General features: G+C 44.2%; 1 long non-coding RNA gene across 1 annotated transcript in view; it reads left to right on the top strand.

Moving 5' to 3' along the window:
- Positions 1-1,043, top strand: part of LOC116098250 — a 28,497-nt gene extending 27,454 nt beyond the window's left edge. Inside the window, exon 4 of the long non-coding RNA XR_004121755.1 lies at positions 279-1,043. This is a non-coding gene — a long non-coding RNA (uncharacterized LOC116098250). The remainder of the gene's footprint in view (positions 1-278) is intronic.
- The last annotated feature ends 5,917 nt before the right edge of the window (positions 1,044-6,960 follow it).

Below are 6,960 nucleotides of genomic sequence, written 5' to 3'. Positions count from 1 at the left end.
AAAAAAAAAAAAAAAAAAAAAAAAGAAAGAAAGAAAGAAAGAAAAGAAAAGAAAAAAGAAAGTGTAATATAGGTAACTATTATACATTAAATAAATATTTAAAAAATGAATGCATTTTCTTTCATAAGACAATGACAGAAGAGTCAGAGAAAACTACAAAGTTTCAGTTAAGGATACAGAAAACAAACACTTTCTTGAATGGAAAATTTAATAGCATTAAGATGTAAAGTGTCAATTACTCTAAAATTAATATAGTTCTCTTGTTTGTTTGCTTTCAGACAGGGTCTTATGATGTGTCCCTGTTTGGTCTGCAATTCACCACGCAGCTGATACCAGCCCCACACTGTGGGCCATCCTCCTCTCTCTCCTGCCTCCTCCTGGTGCTGGAGTTACAGGCACAGGCCACTCTGCCCAGGTCAGGGCCACACAATTCCTCTTAACTAATGGAAAATGAAAGGTGTCAGGGTTAAGGTAAGACAAATGCCAAGAATGGACAGGAAATGTTAAGAAAGGGCAGCCAGGGGTGTGGCTCAGTGTGCAGTGCATGCCCAGCAGCCCAGCATCTGCTCAGAGCAGGGCCACCAGATCCAAGGTACACAAAATGGTGACAGAAAAGATCAAAAAGGACAAGGAAATTTGCCTAAGGAAATGAAAGGAAATGAAACTACAGTGGTAGGATAAGGTCACGGTAATTCAATGTAGTCAAGCTGTAGGAGCCAGGAACAGTGACGAATCAACACACACGATCATACAGAAGGCACATTCAGGGTGGTGGAAAAATGAGGAATGAATTGTTTAATGATGTCCAGGCCCGGCTGGATCTTCAACAGTAAAACACACCAGACTCTTATACCACATGCAAAAGTGAATGCCCAATAGATTAATTAAATAGATACAAAAGGCAAAATAATGAGAGTTGGGGCCTACATGAGTGATAGTGTTCATTGTGAACAATGTGGATTTCAGTAACTCAGATTCAGCCCCAGGAAGAAGAAGAGGAAGAGGAAGAGGAAGATGAAGAGGAAAAGGAGAAGAGGAAGAAGAAGGAGAAGGAGAAGGAAGAGGAGGAAGAGGAAGAGGAGGAGGAGGAGGAGGAGGAGGAGGAGGAGGGGAAGAAGGAGAAGGAGGAGGAGGAGAAGGAGAAGAAGGAGAAGAAGGAGGAGGAGAAGGAGGAGGAGGAGGAGGAGGAGGAGGAGGAGGAGGAGGAGGAGGAGAAGAAGAAGAAGAAGAAGAAGAAGAAGAAGAAGAAGAAGAAGAAGAAGAAGAAGAAGAAGAAGAAGAAGAAGAAGAAGAAGAAGGTGTTGAGGAGATCTGTGAGAGTACATGAACCTTTAGAGCTGCAGTTCTCAGCCTTCCTAATGCTCCAACCCTTTAATACAGACCCTCATGTTGTGGTGACCCCAACCACAAAATTATTTTCATTGCTACTTCATAACTAAAATTTTGCTTCTGTTATGAATCATAATATAAACATTCTGTGTTTTCTAATGGTCTTATGTGACCTCTGTGAAAGGGTCGTGACCCACAGGTTGAGAAGTGCTGCTTTAGAGGGTAGTTTCCCCTCCCCCTTTTTAGGTTTCTTTATTTTTATTTTATGGGTAGGAATGTTCACCTGCATGGATATCTATGTACTACATGTATGCAATTTCCACAAAGGCCAGAAGAGGGTGCTGGATCCTCTGGAACTGTATTTACAGACAGTTATGAGCTGCCACAAGGGTGTTGGGAACCCAAGCTGGGTCTTCTGTAAGAGCAGGCAGTGCTCTTAACCCCTGAGCCATCTTTGCAGGCCTCGGGGAGAATTTAGCCAATGTAGGAGAGTAACTGGTTATTCTGAAAGAAATATATTGGGAAATATAAAGGAATGGGTGTGGTAGGGATTTTCTGTAGATGAAAGATGACATCCAATGAATAGACAGATGCTAGATTTGAGAACTGAACACAAAGCCATTCCCACTGAGATGAGGCATGTTTTCACAAGGTTAATGAGAAAGAGTAATCCCACAGAAAAAAAATAGGTGAAGCTAGGGGAAGATTCATAGTCCATAAGCCCAATGCCAGCAAACACATCAAGAGATGATTAAGAGATCAGCAGGCAGGAAAACACAAGTCCAATGAGCAAGGAGGGGCTGGAGAGAGGGCTCAGCAGTTAAGAGCACTTGCTGCACTTGGAGAAGATCCAGCTTCTGATCCCAGCACTATCAGGAAGCTCATGACTGCATGTAACTCCAGCTCCAAGGGGATGCTATGCCTCTCACCTTCTTGGGCACCTGCCCTCACATGAATATACCCACATACCTGCACACAGATACATAATTAAAGAAGAATATTTTTTTAAAAACTAAAAAATAATAAGAATTGTTTTGCTTCCAAACAGGACACATTATTTATTGGTGTTTGGTTTGGTGGTTTCTTTTGGTTGTTGATGACTTGCTACGTTGTCTAGATTGGCCTCAAACTCAGCCCCAAAGCTTCTGGAGTGCTGTGACTACATCAATACCATCACGGCTGGCATCCCAGACCACCTCTGAAAAGATCTTAAGCATCTACTGAATACCGGCATAGAACACCAAGACAGTGCTGGTGCATGCAGCCTTCTGCAGAGCCATAGGGTGCCATGTGTTAATGCCGGCTACAACTGAGGGCACAGAGAGTACAGACATTGATAAGTATAGATGCTCTCATTGGGACATTGTTCACAGGGACAAGCATGCAGATGTAGATGTTCATACTGGTGGATGAGTGACTGAATATGGTACTGCCACCTTCTCTAGTAATCTAGTCTCAGCTGGAGATAGACCAGATCCTTGGAAGTCTTTGATGCCACAAGATCTCAAGAGATAATAGTGCTGATGAAGTGAACAATGGTAATGAGTGAATGTGTGTATGCAGATATATCGGGCTTAGGGAATGATATCCAGAACATGGTAGCTTTTGTCACGATGAGCACCTGGGGCTAATGGAAATTAAAAAGCAAAAGCAAAAACTCAGAGCCAAGGTCCTTCTCATCCCAAAAGATCAGGGAGACTCTGTTCAGAATTCTCAGTCCTAACTGCAGAGGGAGACCTCCCCACCCCCAGCCTGGAAGTCTGTTATCTATTAGAAAAGCCATCTGATGGGCTGGAGAGATGGCTCAGCAGTTAAGAGCACTGACTGCTCTCTTCCAGAGGTTCTGAGTTCAATTCCCAGCAACCATGGTGGCTAAACCATATGGGATCTGATGCCCTCTTCTGGAGTGTCTGACAGCTACAGTATACAGAGAGAGATAGACAGAGAGAGAGAGAGAGAGAGAGAGAGAGAGAGAGGCGGGGGGGAGGGAGACAGAGACAGATAGACAGACAGAGAGAGAGAGACAGAGAGAGAGAGAGAGGGAGGGAGACAGAGAGAGAGAGAGAGAGAGAGAGAGAGAGAGAGAGAGAGAGAAGCCATCTGAGAAATGTGACCACATCTGCATGATCTTCTGTCACTAGTGACATTACATCACTAGATGTGGTCTGTCCTTGGGCTCAGGTGTGCCCCTAACTTCCATCTTCAGGGCAGCTTATTCCCCTAGTCATTCCATAGTCACCCTCGCCCCTGTCCCCCTCCTCCGCTATAAGCAGCGGGGATGTTGTCTTCTGAAGTATACCCCACTGAGCATGAGAATAACTTTATGGCTGCCTTTGTACATATTATAAACTGATATGTTTTTCTCAACTTAATCTATGATAGACACCTTATTCAGCTAAACTTCAGGGGACATGTGTGACATTTTCCTTTGCCCAACAGTGCACATGTGTGTGAACCCATATGTGCATATGTGGCTATGTCTACATTGACCTTAGTTATTAGTTGAGAGTGAATAAAAATGGTCATTTGTCCTCATCCTCATAGGTTTTTAACAACTGCATTATGGACCCAGATAGGAAAAGGAGGGGGAGTCAGCATCATTTTTTTTTAATTGTTGTCTGTTTGGGTTGTTTTATGTTCACAGTGATTCTTGTGTAAAACACTGTATAAGGCAAGCATGCTTCATTGTCCCCAGTCTTCCAGGCAGACCCTGGACAGAGCTGGATGACAGATGTGCACAGCCTGGTTCCTGACTTCAGCATGTGGGATGCTTTACACCCTATAAAGTCCTTCCTGCTTAGAGTCCGTCCTCGCTCACCACACCAGTGAGCCCGGGAGGATGCTCAGACTCGACAGGCAATGCTGGAGGAGCCTTCTCTCTTTGTTTTCTTTCTTTTAAATGCAACCAAGTGGGGGGAAAAACGACTTCTAAAAGTTCTAATGCACTTGATAGGGTCTGAAGAGGTGGATCATTAATTTAGAGCACTGTCCACTTTCCCAGAGGATGAGGGTTTGATTCCCAGCACCCACATCACAGCTCATAACCATCCTTACTTAACTCCAGTCCCCGGATATCTGATGCCCTCTTTTGACCTCTGCAGGCACTGCACACATCTGGTATACATACATACATACATACATACATACATACATACATGCAGGTAAAAACATGCATACACATAAAATAAAAAAGCAAACATTTAAAATTTACATGTAACTTTAAACATGCAGTATACATTAAGTTTATATGTAATGCAGCTTGAGAAATTGATCTAGACATGTTTTCTGATACCATTTTCCTGACTAGACATCTGTCTGAGTGCATTTTCTTCTGGCACTCTCACCTGAGCAGCTCCGGGTGAATCACCAACCTCTCAGGGAACAGAGTGAGTCTCTCCTCTCCTGTCTCCTCCAGCAGAACAATTTGCTGTCCTGAATCAGTGAGAAAACTCCCTAGAGATTTCGGAACTTAAACCCTTTGCCTGGGGGGATGCTAAGGAGGAGGTGCTTGCTGACTTGGAAAGATAGATACTGCGTTGGTGAGAAAGAAAACAGACAAACGGAAAACATCGGATGCTTAGAAAAATACCGGATGCTTAGCAGCACATGCACAAATATTTTCATTTTTTGCTTACTTCTACAACTTTTAATTGCATAAAACACATGCCTTCGGGGAGGGTCAATGTGGAAGTCGGCTGGGCTGCTCTCTCCTTTACTACCACTGTCAGATTGTCAGGTGCCTGTGTCACAGGACTAATCAGGGGATGGTGGACTCTCCACCATGTTTCTTCGGCCCAGCACAAGCCCCTCATCTTTGATGTGGCCACTTGACTGCCACTGCCATGTGGTGTGTCAATCTTATCTGGTCACTTACAGAGATGGACTGCTTTAATGCCTACAACTGCTCTATCCCTTCCACTGCCATCTTGTGAGTATTTGTGAGAAATGGTATGCGTGCCCTAAAAGTGGGCATTGTCGGAAGCCACAATATGAAGAGACATCAGGGACAGCCAACAAGATTACTATAGATTATAACTTAGGTGATAAACTGCAGGCTGGTGGAAAGACACAAACCTGTCTATATAAGCTACTTTTTTGTTGCTATGATAAAGCAGCCATGCTCAGGGAGAGTTATAAAAGGAAGGGTTATTCGGCTTATAGTTCCGGAGGGATAGGAATCCATCACGGTAGGGGTGATTGTCAGCAGGCAGCAGACATGGTAATGGGAGCAGAAACCTGACAGCTCAGATCTTCAACCTTAATCGCGAAACAGAGATGGCGAACAGAAAGTGGCATAAAGCTTTAAACCTCAAAGCCCACTCCCAGTGGCATGGTTTTTGTATTAGTCATGGTTCTCTAGGTCGACAGAACTTATACAATTAATATATATATGTGTGTGTGTATACACACACACACACACACACACACACACACACACACACACACACACACACATATATATTGAGATAGGGTTTCTCTGTATAGCCCTGGCTGTCCTGGAACTCACTCTGTAGACCAGGCTGGCCTCGAACTCAGAAATCTGCCTGCCTCTGCCTTACAAGTGCTGGGAGTAAAGGCATGTGCCACCACTGCCCACCAATATTATTTTATATTACATTAGAATGGCTTACAGGCTGTGATCCAGCAGGCCCAACAATGGCTGTCTACCAATGGAAGGTCCAAGGATCCAGTATTGTTCAGTCCATGAGGCTGGATGTCTCAACTGGTCTTTAGTATATGCCAAAATCATGAAGAAGTGAGTTCTAATGCCAGTAAAGGAATGAACTTGGTGAGAACAAGCAGAGACTGAAAGCCTCCTTCTTCCATGTCCTTTACATAGGCTGAGAGCAGAAGGTGCGGCTCAGACTAAAGGAAGATCTTCCCACCTTGAATGATTTCATTAAGAAAAATCCCTCACAGGTGTTCCCAGCCACTTGGGTTTTTAGTTAATTCTAGATACAGTCAGGTTGACAACCAAGAATAGCCATCACAGTCCTCCAGCAAGGCTGTGCCACTCAAATCCCCTCACATAGCGCCACCCACCAGGGATGTGTTCAAATGCCCGATCCCATGGGGGACATCCTCATTTGAACCACTACAGTGGCCATCTGTGTTCCTGACAGAGCACACTCCTGACAAGCCGACTTATACTTCAAAACCCATGTGCTACGCCATCTCTGCACAGTGGTTTAAGCATGGCTGTAACTGTTTCCTGCTGATCCCTGGGGTTATGTGGACTGAAGATAAATAAATACTCACACACACATTCAGTTTGCCTCAGTTTCCTTAAGTTGATGGAACACTGTGCTATATGTCACCACCACCACAGGTGACAGCAACCCCATGGACATGTGTCCACACCTCCAATCACGCACCCTTTTAAGCTGCTCCAGTTATTGTAAAAGTATCTGACCTAGCTTTACCTGAAAGCTGGACCTCTCTGTGTTCAAGCTCTGCACTTGGCTATTATAGTCATAAATGTCTGTTAGTCTAGAACGGCCCCCTCTGCCTTTAAAAAGGGGGGAGTTGATTTGAGCAGAGTTTTTCTCACATTCTGATCTGTTTCTCCAAATGGAAACTCTCTTCTCTCTCTCTCTCTCTCTCTCTCTCTCTCTCTCTCTCTCTCTCTCT

The sequence above is a fragment of the Mastomys coucha genome, unplaced genomic scaffold (genome assembly GCF_008632895.1).
Source record: "Mastomys coucha isolate ucsf_1 unplaced genomic scaffold, UCSF_Mcou_1 pScaffold20, whole genome shotgun sequence".
NCBI classification, from domain to species: domain Eukaryota; kingdom Metazoa; phylum Chordata; class Mammalia; order Rodentia; family Muridae; genus Mastomys; species Mastomys coucha.
The sequence above is the reverse complement of the archived record's forward strand: the minus strand, read 5'-3'. Positions and strand labels throughout refer to the sequence as shown.